This window comes from Larimichthys crocea, chromosome VIII, assembly GCF_000972845.2.
Source record: "Larimichthys crocea isolate SSNF chromosome VIII, L_crocea_2.0, whole genome shotgun sequence".
Classification (NCBI taxonomy): domain Eukaryota; kingdom Metazoa; phylum Chordata; class Actinopteri; family Sciaenidae; genus Larimichthys; species Larimichthys crocea.
This window is the reverse complement of record NC_040018.1, coordinates 23,071,086-23,088,631: the sequence shown is the minus strand read 5'-3', so window position 1 is coordinate 23,088,631 and position 17,546 is coordinate 23,071,086. Positions and strand designations below refer to the sequence as shown.

General features: G+C 41.6%; 1 protein-coding gene across 3 annotated transcripts in view; it reads right to left on the bottom strand.

Moving 5' to 3' along the window:
- The window catches only part of LOC104920772 (transcription initiation factor TFIID subunit 4), an 80,025-nt gene that overhangs the window by 4,158 nt on the left and 58,321 nt on the right, over nucleotides 1–17,546 (bottom strand). Inside the window, exon 15 of one of the 3 annotated variants that reach the window (XR_003462757.1) lies at nucleotides 958–1,339. The exons of the other annotated variants lie outside the window; for them this stretch is intronic. The gene's annotated coding sequence lies outside the window, so the exon portion shown is untranslated. The remainder of the gene's footprint in view (nucleotides 1–957; nucleotides 1,340–17,546) is intronic. 3 annotated transcript variants of the gene reach the window in all.

The following is a 17,546-nucleotide window of genomic DNA, read 5'->3' as shown; positions in this document are numbered from 1 at the left end:
ATCAAATTTCCCTCAGTACACTCTCTGACCCCTGGACGCTGGATGATGGGTGAGGGTAGTCAATCACATGTGTGAACTAGACACAAAACAATTGTTTTTGTTTTTTTTACTGTATGGCTGCATAGTATTGTTGGTATATGTTAATACAGGTGAACAAAATTCATACTGTGTGTTAAATAAGCTTCTATGTGTCTGCTTGAATTTAATTAGATTTTCTAAATTGAAATTACAGATTCAGATTTCAGGTTAGTAAAAAAATAAAAAATAAAAGATTCTAGCAGGGCTGTCCTCGGCATGTCATAATGTTACAACTATAAAGTTGATTCTATGTTTTTTAAAAAACATAATCATGCTATGTAGGAGAGAAAGAGATGTTCATGTGTGGGAATAATCTAAAACATGCTCTTTTCTGTCAGGTGGAAGAACCTCCAGTCACCAAGAACTACGAGAACTTTATGATGATCAACTGAAGTCCAATCAAAACTCTGAGGAGTTATATATATATGAATATTTATTCCTGTGGCCTTAATTATGGGAATGGATGTAACTGACTGTGTCATGTATTCTAAATGTGTTCAATCTGTTATTGTGTGTAGTAATAACACTAAAATTTGTTAATGGAATCAATCAGTAAACAGAAAAAAATATTTCAACTAAATGGTTCTAGTTTACGTGGTCTGTTGTGAATCTGTGATGTTTAAGATTCATGGACAGTATTATTATTCCAGTCTGGACTTTCCTTGAGGACGGCTGGTTGAGGCATGAGTGGGTACAACCAGCTCCAAGGCACAGGCTCACCAGACCCTCACTTTGGGGAGCAACCCCAACCTAATCAGGTCAATCATGGCTGACCACATGTGAAAGATGGACCTGCCTGCCGCCATGCCAATTACTGCCACTCACAAGTAAGCCCCGCGACAGGGCCACAGATTTTACCAATCAAAGGCATTCATCCACCTGGACGGATGGGCAGTAGTAGCCACAGGCAGTTGATGGTATGGTGGTGCCACTGTTGTAGTGCTTGATGGTGGGGAGGAGAGAGACAGCCAGACATCACTGCTCAGGTAGTGTACCATAGCTCCCAAAATGCATCTTTCCTTTCAGGGACAGGGGCACCCTTAAGTGATCCAGATACAGGAAGAAAGGTCAGTGCTTGTCCAGGAATTCAATCAATGCAGCCTCTCCTCTCCCCTCTGTCTTTATATGCCCTCCACGTGCCAGCAACCCAAACACTGGTATGTTGTCGTCGGTATCTATGGAGACCGATCCCTCTCGCCAGTACACGCAGGAAATCATGTTGTGGAAGAGGGAGTGGGGATGGGAGGGGTAAACACCAACACTAAACAAAGCAGATGGCTGAGTGTCAGTTAAAAAGGAAAGCAAGACATCAACAACCACGCTTTCCCTGTCGCCAGCAATTATGCAGTAATTGTGTCTGAAATTCAATGAGAAACAAAATGGCAGGCTTTGTAAGGTCACGGTGGATGAAAAAAAAGAGGGAGAAGAGAAAAAGCAGCAGAGTACAGAGCACAGGGAAAAAGGAGGAGAGCAAAACTGAAAGTCTCAAAATCAGCGTGGCCAAGAAAGATCCACGAGGCAAAAAACAGCATCTGTCATTTTATCTGTGATGGGCGCTCGGAGGCATTATGTCATATGACATATCCGTCGTACAGAGTGCGCAGGGATACTTCGATACATCTCTTCAGACATTTGACTTGTTTGGAGCGGGGGACAGAGAGAAAGAAGTGGATAGATCCTGAGGAGAGGAGAGGAGATGGAGAGGAGAGGAGATGGAGCTTGTCTGTAATAAGGCCTCTTTGCTGGCTCTGGTCTTCAGCCACATTGTGTTGACATATATGACAACGTGCCAATGGGCCAGACACATTATTTTACACCATTTCACCCTTCTACTGTTATACACACACACACACACACTCATACACAAGAGCAGGAACAGAGAGCCCGAGTGTGCTTGTGTAGCTAAAAATTTGTATATTGGAGCGCAGTACCTAAAAAACACAACAGAATATAAGACAAGTCCCAGCCTGACATGGCAGTCAGGCGAATCAGCTCCTGAAATTTCAATATTGATTGTGTGAATAAACTTTAACCAAGATTTATAAATGCTTCAACCATGTGTCAAGACAAATGTTGTCTACATATAAACAAAGTTAAAGGGACAAATTATATTAGTCAATGTGTTAGCAGTTGGCCCAGCATGGAAGCTCAGCAATGCACTGCAGCAAATATAACAAAGCTAAAGCCCCACAAAAAAAATCAATGACAGTCTACATGCTCTAAGTACTCTCTCCAAAGCGATCAGTCTTCATCATAATTTTACCTCGCAGAACACAGGAGTTGCTGTAGTATCACCACCTCGATCCACAGCAACTAATGTTAGTTCAGAACATGTTAAAACAAACTAAGAACAAACTAACCGATTGAGGCAACAGTGGACAAGCCTCCCCCTTGGTGGCTTTGAAAAACTTTAGTTTTCCAATGGAAAGGCAGCAAGGTAAAGCGGTGAAAATATTCTATATATAGAATACACTTAGACTGATATTGATTTTTTTAGGTGGGACTTTTTTAAGGTAGCTAAAATACTTTTTTTTTTGCTGCTCCCATTCACAGAAATGCTCGTTTGAGTATTTACAACAGTAAATAATCTTGTTCCAAATGTCGTTTCAAATTGAATGGCTGTTGAAGTATGAAGAAATGCTCCTGAACATCAGAACTACTCTGGAATATTCACAACTTGAACCTCTAGGTGCTGTTATGTGCCATTTTTGGACACCTCCATTGTGTGATACATCTGTGATACTCAGAGGTGCAGAGCTAATCTGATTTTTTTAATAGAATGACAAAGTCAGCAGGTCACACGTTCATGTTCTCAGACCTCCAATGACCAGCCCTTTCAAGCTAGAGAGGACTAAAATTAATTCCCATTTGGGTAAATTACTTTTGATTAATAATATATGTTTTAACCTTTTCTCTCTCTCTTTCTGCTTTTGACTCTGTCTCTGATAGTGCAGCGGCAGCAGTGAAGCTTGTAGGTGTCTTGAGGAATTTACATTCAGCCCTTTATTGTGTGAGAATAGAAAGGGGGATGGGGCAAGATCGGTGGTTGGGGTTCTTGCTGATCTGTGGCTTTGAACCCTGAGTGGCACCTGTGCCTTGATGCTGAAGCCAATATTGGATTTGGCCCAGGTCACACCTTAGGGCGGTGGGTTAATGGCCCACTTTGCCAGGCATACAGAGCTGCTCGGCCCTGCTCTGGCCAATCCTGCTGTCTCAGCACTCCACTCCTCACAGCAGAAGTTGCAGACTGCATGGTAAGAGAGTAGAAACACAAACACACACACGTGTGTACACGTACTGTATGTACTACTGATGTGACAACACCATGGCTAACGTACTGTGTTAACTAAAATTGGTGGAGAAACAGTGCTCAGCATTTATGTTGAAGGATATAGATTAGCTCCGTGTTGGTTGAGAAATAGATAAGCTATTCATGATGCAACATTACTCTTTTGTTGTTATTACTTTGATGCTGAAAATCCGTTTAAACTCTGATGTCTATGCTTCAGGCAAGGAGGACATATATAGCACAACAGAGACAGACTGTTGACAAGCTAAACAAAGAACTGGAGCAAAAGCTGAACCAGGTGGTGTTTTTTAAAAGTTGAAGCCAGGGTGGAAATTAACAGCCACTAGTCTAATATTGATCAATTTTGTGTATGATGCTGACCACTGCGGCAGGTAGCCAGCCATAATTTGGTGGCCCAGTTGCATTTGCTAAGTGTAACCTTTAAAGTGGCTTGCAGGTACTCAGGTGCTCCTGATGGGCCTCCCCTCATCAGGAGTACCTCGCTGACAAACAGGCTTACATGCTGGCTGACTGAAGGACTCCCTGATTTGCTGACTGACGGACTAACTGAAGAACTGGCTGTTTGGCAGACTGGCTGAGGGCCTGACTGACTCACTGACTGGCTGACTAATTTACTGACTGAAGGACTGACTGACTGCCTGGTTGACTGACTATGTGCCAGGAAGGAAAGCTTTCCCACATGTTCTCCTCCACGCCGCATTTCAGCTGGGGAACGCTGCCTCGTCCCTTCACAGTGTTTACAGTGTGGAGCCCAGCCGTGGGAGTGCAGCCCCGCTTCATCTCCACACTCGGCCTGAAACGCCTCTCCTACGGCCGCCATTAATCAGCAACAGAGACTTTCTCTCTCCCTCTCTCGCCTCTCCTTTTTCTCGCTCCTCTACGCCCACAGACATGCTGGATGAGGCCATTTTGAAAGAGTTAACAGATGTCGGCTGATTTGCCTGGGGCTTTCTGACATTGCCCGAGTGATGTATTTGATGTGGAGTTTATTCAGCTCTAATAAACGTATAAAGAATTAGAATAATAATTCACAGATGTACATACCCAGATTATATGCTGGAGCCTCTCTTTGAAGCAGACAAGGCAGCCAAGATTAACAGAACCAGGGGAAAGGATGAAAAGGGTTTTGGTTCAGCCCGCTGATAATCAGAGAGGTCAGGATGGACTAATACCACAGCTATGTTCATGCACCGACATAGACGGCCTTTGTTCCTATCACAGGTTCTTTTTCGGTGAATAGCTTGAACAAGAGGCTGCTATTGTCACTGTGCTTTTTAAAAAATGGAGCAGAGTGAAACACATTTTCTTTATCTGTTTTTTCTTGTTCCATACATGCTTTTGTTAATTTGTCATTTTGTGTACAGCAGAAAGAAAAATGGGGAAAAATACAAAGGGATAAGAGTGAGGTCTAGCATTCTGATCATGGCAAAAAAAAAAAAATGAGGGAATTACTTTCAAAACAAACAACTTCCATTTGCTTCACAGCTAAAGAACAACAAATCTCAAAAATGGCCAGTTGCAGAGCATCTTAATACCCACATAAACCATAAAAACAGCTACACAGCTCCATGGCAATGCATAGCAACCGTGCAGAATTTCAGTCAAGGAGAAAGAAGGCAAAAAAACACCTTATTACTTCTAACTCCTGCAAGCCATTTTGGTCTCCAAAGGTTTTAGAGCGCCGCAGGCCATGTGTCTGCAGTGTTTCGGGAAATGACTTGCCTTCGCACGAACACTGCTATGTTCTGCAGCACTGCTGCCCCCAGCATCCCCGCTCAATTTCTGTTTAACCCCTTCCTTCCTTCCCTCACACTGACTCACTGCAACAGAGAGCTCACACCCAGCATAATACTGTCACATTGTTCAGCCTCCCACAAACCAAGGCAAATCAGACCAGCTTTTTTTCACGAGCTAACACATTAACTCCACGTCTAATTTGGCTACTTAAGCATGTGATGGTTCTTAACAAACACGGTGCAGAAAAGGCATAAGGTTATATGGGTCAGAGAAAGATAGAGCAAAAAGCCCCTCCACCATTACACTTGATCTACTACAATGTGCGACACAGTTTGCACACTTGAGTGTGTATCAACGGTGGATTAAATCTGCAAACTCGTTGACACAACACATAATTAAAACATCTTGCTCGAGGTCAGGAATTTTCTAATTAGTAGTGTACTGACAAAGCTGCAATTCCATCGCCCTGAGTTTCAAAGTCCACAGGTTACTGCTAAGATGAAAGCTGACCCTGGAGCACAATTCTGCAGGGCTGCTCATACAATTCCTCAGAAGACAGTCACAGGGTCACCAAGCTAAACATTGTGCTGCACCCGGAACCTGGCTTCCAAACAAAGAACTTCAAACTTTCCTGCCTGGAAACACAATCTTGGCTTTTTCTCCCCCCCCTCTTCTCTCTCTTTACAACCTGAGAGAAACAAAAGATTGTGTGAAGGCAACAAGATGAAGAAACCATAACATTGTTTTTAATCTGTTTAATTAAAACGCTCTAAGCCTGGCTAACTGAACAACTTGTTAAATACTCAAAGGCTTTGTTACAGTAGCTGGATATTTGTAGCTTCAGTTGGCAACACTATACAGTATGTGACAGTGTGGTAGTACCATATATGTTCACATCTAGGTTATTATATCCGTTAAATGAAAAGAAAGAAGCACAACAGCAGTACAGCGGCTAATATAACAACAATCCAGACGATGATTTTGTTGTGATTTATAAATCAGCTTTATTTGTCAGAATCTAGAATACAATCAAAAATCCACCGAGCGAATGTGTTCAATGCCTCTCCCCTCTGATGTTTTCTATAGAGAGAGCGAAAGTAACTGAGAAATCGCTAGCAGCTTGCCTCATAACCTGGACAATTAAAGCAGGCCAAGAATCTTTGGCTACATTAAGTATCAGTAGAAGTAGAACTTTTTCAACATTAAATATTAAAGGCGTTTCATATATAAAATGAACCCAATTAGAGTTAAAATAGGAGAAGTGTAATGAGTCTCAAGTCAGAATGCTTGTCTTCAGAACTACTCACTAATGAGCCCTTGTTGGTTTTGCAGACTTTACTTTCAATGGTGTGGCACTGTCATTTCTGCTGGTTTTTAATTTTTAATTCAAGTTGAATGAGAGGGTGGTGACTGAGTTAATAATCAAGGCACCGGGGTGTTTTGCAGCTGATGGATAGCTGGGAGAAGTTGCCAAATGAGGCTTGTGGTCCGCCCTTTGATGTCTTTGCGAAACGTTCCAAATAGGAACAACCAGTTAACAAAAGCCTATCAGTTCAGAGTGGTATTGAACATAAATGACCACACTAAGGGGAACGCATCCTGCAAATGGCCTAATTAGGGAAAAGAGTAGGCTAGCAAAATAGCATGGCACTGAATAACACAGAATCCGAGCAATAACAGACACTGACTTGAGAATGAGATGAGAGACCAAAAGGCAGCGCGTTGGATCCCGCTGCTCTGCAGACATGTTCTGTATGCTGAACTGTCAGTCTTCACATAAATCCTCATATGAGCAGTGAGACATTTCACTTACAAGAAAAGGAACGCACCAAGGGGCCACAGTAGATATGCAGATGGTGGAGATTAGAAAGCACATTTATGGCGGAGGTTCACACTAGGAAATGGTCCTTGATCTCAAACTGACATAAATGGGGCCATTTTTGACATCATTTAGCCATCACAGGCTCAGTTCCAGCACCGCTGTCACTGGTCCCCATGCACCTGATGTGACGCCTGCCTGCTAAGTATGAGAGGCAGGAAAACGGCTGTCTGAAGAGCAGGTCTGATTAAAATCCAGGCTCTTCTGGGGAAAGGGTAGAGTTTCATGTTTTATATAGATGGCCCAGAAAGACGAACCAAAACTTTACTGGAGGATTTTTTTTTGTAGAGCGCCTATGTGAACATTTGTGACCCCTAGTGACATTGTTTTTCATCGTACAAGCTGCCAGGGTGACAGGCTCAGAGTTTTATAGCTACTTGGAAATAAATGTTTCCTTTACCATTTTGGGCATTTGGATATGTCAACTGAACTTTAATATAAATATACTACTTATACTACTACGACTTCTGGTGATGAGCATGACATAGACACAGACGGGAGGGTAATAATGGCAGGCAGCATCACAAAATTTGGACTCAGTTAAGGAGTTCCTCATTACAGTTTTTCTGGCACTTTCCTGGAGGCCTCATTCCTCCCATCAGGTTCCTCTTCCACAGGCCCAGGAGGCTTCCTTCCTACCTGCACAGCATTTTGGCAACCTGCTTTATTATGCTGCGTACAACAGCATCATTTTCCAGGCAGCTGTGTGTGTGTATAAAAAACGCTTATCTACATATTGACTTGGTTTAAATCCACATAACTTGTCTGCCATAATAATTACACATCTTGTAAAAGGAAGTACTCAATTCTTCCTGCACCTAAGGCGGGCAGCTGCAGGAGATGCCCATTGGCGCCCAGCAAACACACCTCCGGCGCTGCCTGGTATCCAAACAGCTTCAGCATGCACCCACAGTCATTGCCTTCCATAGTGTAATGGCGGCTTTCTATTAGACTCCAACTGAACAGAAAGTGCCAACGCCAGCATGGAGACAAGTGTTTTCTACGTAGTGCAGAACAAAGCAGTTGGGAGAGGTCGGACAGGTAATAAAGACAGCAGGGGCCTGTTTTATAGTTGTCAACGAGTCAGACCACACACGCGCATATATGTGGACACCCCAATACACACATATATACACACAAACACACAACAAAGCAATGGTGTGTAGTGACACAGGCCAGCCCAGGAGGTATGTTTACATTTTGTGGCTCTCTGGGCCTTGTTGTATGTGTATATAAAAATCTCTCGAAAAGGCCAGGAGGGTCTTTCTCAGCCAAACCACATCTACTACTCTGAATTGCCATAACATGCAATCACACCACTGATGCGGGTGATAGAGGCCATATCCAGCTATTCAAAACTCTCCCAAAGTTCATCAGTGGAGGGCGTTCATTAGTCCAACAAATACATAATTTATGCAATCTAAAAAATACATGTGATCATAAATCAAGATGGGAATGAGAGACACAGAAACATTGAGGGTCTCTGGTGATGCCGATTCTTTGTTTCGGGAAAAGCGAATAGAGGTCAAGTGCTGGGCAGCTGCCCTTGCCAAACATGGCCAACCGCAACAACGTTGTTCTGCTGCTTAGAGGCCAGACCAGAGCCAGACCTGGTGACACTCTACTCCAAAATAGCAGCACTCTGTTTTTCTCTCAGGCTACACTGCCGTATTTCAGAGACAATTGTTTCCTCTATTATCCATGTAATGGTTAGTACTAACCTATTGTTTAATTGTACTAAATATACAATAGGGTATATGGATTTTTGTGGACATGTACATAAAGAGTGGCTCCATTTAAGTAACTTGGGAGACATTAGGTTAGACTGCATGCTAACAACACTGCTGGGAGCATGCAACATTTCCAGCAACAGAAGCAAGCATCTACAACAGTGCCAGAGCCTTAATCCTCTCTCCATTCAGGACTGATAACATTCATGTGCATGATGATGTCTGAATTCTGCTGAGATTATTTGTCAAAAACGCCTGAATTTCACAGTTAATTGGCCTCCCTAATTAGCACAGGATGTCTAATTCCCATTGCAGTCAGTGTGCTAAATGGTAAAGCTTTAGCAAGTGGATGCCATTCCTTTTCGTTTGAGCAGAGAGACTCCCCGTGCAAGCCGAGCTACACTGTACATTACACACTCAATGATCGATTCTAAATCTTAATTAGGGAAACGACAAACAAGCAAGGAGACTTAATGAACTGTGTACCTTGTCAAACAGCTGGCTGATTATATTTATTGAAATATATGTTAAATTTAATGATTTGGGCAATTAACTGCAGACCCCTCTGTAATCTCTGAGGGACATTAAAGGGGCCAGGGAGGCGAGCACCGGGGCCACAGACCTAATGGAAAGCAGCTGACAAATATTTGTCATCCCCAGAGTGCTGAAATAGGCATCAGTGGCTCAGAAGACTTTGTGCATCAGGAATAAAGATATCATACAAATTTCTCTCCCTTGTGTGCTTCAATCAAAGTCATGTATAGTGCTGGCTTATACTGCCCTGATAACGTGCTGTGATAACACATGTTTCAGGCACTGTCTGGTTTGCTGGGGCTTCGTCTCATTTAATGATCTGAGATGTTCCACAAAAACAATACGGAAACATAACAAAAGATATCTAAAAGTGGGCACAGTCTTTATTATCACTTGTCTTTTTTTCATGGCCATCCATTTCTAACTTTTTTTTCTAAATTGGTCAAATGGAAAGCAGTGAAAAGCGAGGAAAAAAAAAAATTAAGCCGAGCCGAAAAGTGCGACTTGGATTTAATATTTTATAATTGCCAAGGGACATTCTAAGATCAATGAATTTTTGCCCGGGACGCACATCAGAAAGAGATGTACTTCAGTCTTTTTAGGGAACATTGGTCTATTTAATTCCAGTGTCTGATGCATGTGAAATATGCCTTCCATGGCCTCCTTCTTCTTCCCCAGGCACTGCTGCAGGCAGACATTACCACTTTTAATGGGCCGCCATGAGAAGAGGCAAGTCAGCCAATAACCCATCCTCACTAATGGATCGCCTTGTTTGTTCTCTTTCACCATTTTCTGAAGCTAATTTTAGATGTTCTGTTTTTCTGTTAAAAGATAAAATAGAGGACAATGTATCACAACAATGTTTCAGCACAAAACAAGGAAATAAATGGTCCTTACACTGAAGACCGAACCATGTTATTTGAGCAATGCGTTGACCATCTCCGTTGAGTAAAATAGCTGGTGGTTGTCCAGGTTATGAGGCAAGCTCAAATGTAACTGGAAGCCAAATTAGGGTATCTCATAGTGGGTGACTACGAGAAAAAAAGCACTTCTGGGTCTTGTAGTAAAATGCTTAGAGCGGAATAATCAGAGCAGGTCATAAGAAGTAGTTTTTAGGGGTGGAAAATCGACTGATTCATTGATTTCAATCAATCAATCAAACTTTATTTGCATAGCACTTTTCATACAAAATATATAACACAAAGTACTTCACACAATAAAACCCCCAATGATATTCTCACATACAAAGACATCAAAGTTAAGCCCTTTTTTTTTTTGACAGAAAAATGAAAATGCATACTACTAGAGATAAGCTATGATGCAGATCGTGACCCATTATTAAGTTTTAAGTTTTAAGCAGAGAGCTGCTGCTTACAGGAGGCATGATGTACACCTCCACAATCAAAACTCCTGAATCAGATTTTGCACTCAAATTACTCTCTATGTTGGCATTTCTGCCATCTAGTTGTAGTATTTTGCCTACTCCATACATATCACCACCTCTCTTCCACCCCTCTCGACATTCATCTTCCCCCGTACCAGCACCTAATGAAAGATCTTTTCCAGCTTTTTCTCCTTTCTTTCCCCAGGCCCAAACCTTGACAGCTGACAATGGAGCTGACATAAAACTTATAGTTAAAGGAAAACAAACTTAAATAAATAGCGACAAGAAAATGCACTGCTCCCCTTGTAATGCCACGGTGCTGTTCTGCACAAAGCAATCAGGGTTAAATCTAACAGCATCACAGGAGGTCCTATAAAAAAACGACAGTAAGTCACACAAAGACACTAGAGTTTCTTAAGTGAGCCATAACAGAAAAAACTCTCTGGCTCTCCAGGGCTCCACCATGTAAGTTTCAGAGGCTCCGTGTTGACAACTTCATTAGCAGTGCCTGCACACCAAAACTCAGAAGTCGCTCAAAAACATTATCACATGTTAAGACTAAGAATTTGGAGGCCCAGAGTTTCCATCTCCTTCAGGATGGAGGAAACACAAGCAGGCGCAGAATGGCAAAGCGGTGGTTGAGGTGTTTTCCCTGCCTGTCCCTATGAGTGGTGAAGGCGTAGGATGAGGAGAGTGGGTTTGCACAGTGCGGTATAGAACAGCATGGGGCCCAGGATGTTAGGCTGTCCCCATGTCCCTGGCCAGCAGGCTAGCTAGAGAGCCAGCCATTATCAGCTCGCCTCCATAGCAGCGAGGCGGAGAGGGGGAAAAAAAGGCAGCAAATTTCATTCTTCAGAAATTTAATTATATCAAGATTAACAAGGGAGGTAATTAATTTCTTTAAGATGGGTATCTTTTAAGTGCCCGGGGCTCAACTTTGTTGTCAAAACTGTATATTTAACCATTATTTCAGGGCAAAGTTTTAAAGGCAGAAATGAGGGGGGATCACTACTTTACCATGAATATGGATATATCGGACGTTCCTATCTAAATAAGGAGATTTATGTACATATATATATATATATATAATATATATATAATATATATATATATAATATATATATCCATATATATATATATATATATATGTATATATAGGGTTGGTTTAGGAATTTTCAATAATGAGGCATCAAAAACGGGCTGCCTGGATAGGCAAAACAGTTTGAAACCATAGACCCCTATGCGGACCACAAGGCCATCCAAGGCATTAAACCTGTCCTTCAACAGCACAAACAGAAACTTAATCATTTTCAGGAGGGCATACTGAGAGGAAGGAAGGTGGTGTGACTCTCTCACATGAATCAAATATAATTTTCCTCAAATTCTGATGATTAAATTATAAGAGAGTTAAAAGAGGTACAAAATCTGAAAATCTGTGCCCGGGAGTTAGGGTTATGAGACAACAATGTTTTCAAGTGTCAAAAACACATATATATATATACATACACACATATATACATACATACATACATACATACATACATACATACATACATACATACATACATACATACATACATATACATATTTATATATATATTCTAGCCAGTTTTAGTTTTAGTCTAGTTTTAGTCACTCTACTGTTTTCCTTCTTGAGGGTTACTTGAGAGTTGAGATTGTAGTGATGCATAATGATTTTCTAGTCTAGCATCATGAGCTAAATACAAATAACCAATATCCACTGATGTATCATATTTAGAAATAGTAAACTATATGTTTTCTATGGTTTGGTTGGTATATGGTGGACCTTTATTTTGTAGGAATCCTCTCTCTGTTACTGAAAATGTTTAATTACTGTCTTTTTTCTTTGAGTGTGACTCATTAGAACATTTAACCTGAATGACCTATGTGATGAAACATGTGCCCATGAGTGTGTGCGGCTGTGTTACTGATCTTTGAGGCTCTTTCCATGAACGGAAGCATAAAGCCAGTGATGCTGAGTCAAGCTGACAGCTACCATATATTCAAGACTGAACAGACAGCGATGGCTGCTACATTATCTCTTCTGCTCTATCATTCTATGGATACTTGAAATCATGTGCAGAGTGAAAGATACAAAAAAAACTAAATTATTATATTATATTATTATATTACCTCATGTGTGTTTTACAGCCGAGTTCACACACTGATAAACTGACTGGTTATGAGAGAGAGACAGTGTATACAAATAAGCCTAACTCTATATGAGTAAGAGTAAAAATTATACAGACCACTCAGTAAATTACCATTGCTTTTTGGCTATAGCAAATCCATATCAGAATCAGGTTTTATTGCCAACTAGGTCTGACATACAAGGAATTTGCCTCAGTGTTTTGATGCATAATAGACGTCACAACATATTAAGTAGAAATTTAAAAAATATATAAAGATATAAAGTACTAACACATCAACAAGCTTGAGCAGATATTCTAAATATAAATATTTAAATCTGGATCACTGCATATTTTACCAGCATTTGCCTGGTGGTTGGTGATAATTTTGTGCCCTGTGTGTAAGTCTTGGGTCTTTAGCATCATGTCCATGAGGATTTTAATTTAAATGGTAAACAATTTAGAAATGTGTGTTGTGTATACACAAAACATCTGAATTGTTATTTGTGATATAAAAGTTTTTAAAGCAACATTATGTAGCTTTCCTACCATAAAATGACTATTTACTATTTGATGCTACTCTGACAAACGGTGCCTCTGTAATTTCCACTCTGCGCCCCGAACGTCTGCACTGTGTAACTTTGGGCGTGTATAATGCTTCACTTACAACCAACTATATCACTGATTTTTGTGAAACTGGATGTTTTGCCATGAAGTTTTGTACACTTTTATGGGATGAATTGTAGTCTTTTTGGTGATCTTTTGCAAGCTAACTTCAAAATTACTTTGGTTTATGAGAAAAAAATACTGTAACGATGAGGATTTTTTGACGTTTTTGTCAGGCCATTGCTCTGTTGGCAAAATTAAAGGCTGTTCCATGTCCTTTTGAAATATCTGCACTACATCCCCATCAGCTTCAGCTGTTCTTTATGGTTAGTGCTAATTAGCAAATGTTGCAAATGCTAACACACTAAACCAGGATATACCTGCAAACATCAGCACACTAAAGTTGTTACTGTGAACTGCATAGTAGATAGAATAGCATGAGGCAGTTAGCTCAAAATACAGCATCACAGAGCTGCTAGTGTAGCTAGTAGTCTCTTATTCTTGTTTACAAGTTCAGTATTCTTGGTGATATTTAATTGAAAGTTGATGTTACTTGCAGTTTTAGCATTTATTTACTTATTTTACTGATATTTGCCATATATGCTTCATGTCAAAAACACTAACTGCTACAGCCTATTACGAGTATTATAACCATCTGCTCCAGATCTAGTCTTTGACACTGGTTTTTAGCAGTTCTAGCAATATATATGGACAAAAGTACACATTGACATTTTCTCAACACTTGACAGTAAATCATCTTAATATGTAATATATGTAATGTGTCATTATGAAGGAATGTAAATTTGTCATTTTCACATATTTCAGGTTATGTGCCGATCTAGTGATGACATGTATTTGATATTTTATGCATTCCAAAATAAAACGGGTGTGGAAAAATGAATTTTACATAATTGACGAGAAAACTGAAAACAAAATATATTTATCTTTTTATGCTAATTATATCGCTGCATTTAAAATGCTTTAACCCATAGTCCACAGTGCAATAACCACTGGTGGGTACCATTGTGCTCTGCAATGTGCAGGGGAAGGGAAAGTTGGCAAAGTGCACTGTGTTAAAGCTCTCAGAACGCATGGCATCGGGCCAAGGAGCCCCTGTAACCATTCTGAAGACTCAACTCTGTCTCCTTTGTGTCCTTGCTGAAAATACAGAATTGCCTTGAGATGTGAAGTCAAACTAATATAACAATCTTCTTGACATTATGAAACCAATAGCAGCTCTCTGTGCCCTCTTTAATCGTATTTATGTAGAATGTGGAGTGAACCCACACACAAATCCTTATGCTTCATTATAACAGCCTGATATAACTCATGCTCAAGTCCACATCAGATCCAACTTTAGTGAAGAAATAAAAAAAAAATACAATAGCTAAACGCTGGTTAATGTCATTGGCCCCTGGTGGATTTAAGAGAAGCCTCCATATAGTTAAGAGCAAAAGTGGCGTGACACAAGCTTCAAAGAGAAGGTCAGGTTAGCTGTCTTTTCCACTAATAATTCCCACTGTGTGTTTGGTTTGGACATTGAGGGGAAGACAAGAGAAGTAGGAGAAGATCGCACATTACTGCCGCTTCTACTGTACCAATAAGCAGGCATGACTTTTTAACCAAATACTATCCCCAATAGACCGAGGGCAGAAAAGATGGAAAGAAAGACGAGACAGGGAGGAGGAGCAAGTGGTTCCCTTTACACTGTCCCTTCTACTAGCATTCAGTTGGCCTGTCTCCTTCTTAACCAAACAGCCTGGTTGGTCCTAGTCCTCTGAGTCTTTACGCCTCCCCCTCCAGCACCGGAACCCTCATGCTCTGCAAGTTTCCTGTTTGTCTGGTTGAAGACCTGGCCGTTTTACTCCCAGGCAGCACACTGGGAGCGACGAAGGAGGAGAAGGAGAAGAAGAAAAGCACAAGAGAGAAGGACAGAGGGGAGGTTGGCGGGGAGAAGGCAAAGGGAGAGACACTGAACACTCCCGAGTTGGGATTGATTTACTTCATTAACCGAGATTACAAGTTTAACTTACAAACCAGAGGTCAAAATTTCTCATTAACAAGGGGACCGTGGAGAACCTCAGGGCTTGGAGACCACTCTTATTACTGACTACACATTTCAATCTGTCTTTGATGTTCCATGTCTGCCTTTCTACCCCCTCTTTCCCCCTCCTATTTTTTGGCAGCGAGGTTGATTTTAATTGTAGCTATAGAACAGAGCATAGTTTGCCTGTAAGCCAGCCTCCACATCTGTAGTGAGTGCAGCTTTAGTGATATTGGGTGCAGTCCATAGCTTGGGGCTAATTTTAATGGTCCCCCCCCTCCTCCCTCCTTCATTGGAGACTCAGATTGTTTTCCACGTGATTCCTGTTAATTTAGCTGGAGGAAAGGGCATCAGTTTTCCTTGTGCTTTTCCCCCTCTCTCCCCATGCCTCTCACTCTATTGCCTCACTCCTTCTTTCTGATCTACAGCCTCAAAGAAAGAAGGTGAAATGAATTCAAATGGAAAAAATAGACTGTGCTCACTATTAAATCGCTCGCCTACCTTTGTCCCTTATGTTGTGCCTGGTCGAGACAGATACGACAAAAGGCAGCGTGGCTGTACAAACCGAGGCAATTTTGCTGCTATTGTCGGTTTTACGTCAACAAACAAAGCTCTTCCTTTGATGTGATAAATGGCCTCGGTGGCAGGAAGATAACTGCGAGCTCGTAAATGTGTCAAGGATGTTTCAAAGCTCTCAGCGTGTTTAACACTGGAGGACCCTGTGCGTCGAGGCACATGTTACATCGCAGAACCTTTAATGCCAACCTTAAATGTACTGAGGAGTGTCTATCTGTCTTTTATAAGCCGCAGAAGAAGTCAAGCAGTTTAGTTAAGATGCACCAAAATGGGAAGAGAGGAAATCATACCATGCAAAAATCAATGAGGGGGAATTGAAAGTGTTCAAATAATGTGAAATGTGGGAAAGGACAGAATATAGAGGGTGTGATGGAATAATCATTGTAAATAAAGCTCTGTTTGACAGACTGTCTTCTATCCCACAATTAGCTAAAAATCCATTTGTATTGAAATTTGTATCTCTTTCCTGAACAATATACAAATACTAATGTGGCTACAGAGGAGCAAAGTGCTGGAACATGGTATACAGTGAGCCACTGTATAAGCTGTTAACACCTCACGTGCTGTTTAGTTGCAGCAGAACTCTACAGACGTTACTAGCAGTGAGTTTATTGTGTACATTGCAGATAGAGGTGTATGTTTCGGATGCTTAATAGACACTTTTCAATCAGGTATTATACAATTAGTGCCCACATCTTCAAGCTAATGTCTTAAGGGTATTTGAGTCTTTGCCACATTTTCCATTTTCCCTCAAGGTGCCCTTTGTCACTGCACTTCAACCCTCCAACTTCTTCAAGGTAGCTCACCCTTGACTTTTGTGCTGAACTTCAAAAGCCTGTGTGTGCTGATTGGAGGGTTAGAGTTGTAAGATAGGGACTATTGAGCTGGAGGGGAGTTTTGTGGTGTGTGTGCCTGTGCGGCCCCTGCCTGTGACCCACCGCTGGGGCCACAGCAGGCCCTCTTCCAGCCAGCCAGCCAGCCAGCCAGCCAGCAGCCTCAGCCATTGGCTCCTTGGAACTAATCCACCCTGCGGAGCCCTGTAAGGCCCCCTTTGTTCCCTCCTGCAGACTAGATCAGGCTGGAGACAGACACTCCAGTCTTGACTGGCTATCAGTTTCACAGCCCGTGGCGATCTACATCCAGGCACAGACCCAAGCCCGGCCAAGCCACCGTCAAATTAAAGGTGGGTGAATAGGGGTGGAGGGGGGCGGGGGGAAATGGAGAGAAATTGTGTCACCTGAATTCCGTCACAGTCCGAACATGGTGAAAAGGTGGTCTGATGAGGAAAAGAACAAGAAGGAAGCAAGGAATATTGAAGAGGAGGATTTCAACAGGAGCTCTGCCTCTCGGTGAACAGAGCAGGATCTCAACAAGGCCATTATCTGGCTCCTAATTTGAGCTCTGGCACAGCACTGAAGGGCTGCCTTTGTCTGGGATTAATGTGGAAAGCTCAGGATGCGATGTCAGAGGAAAATAATCAGCATGGGCCCTTCATAACGTTGGCTGCTTGTGCTCCTG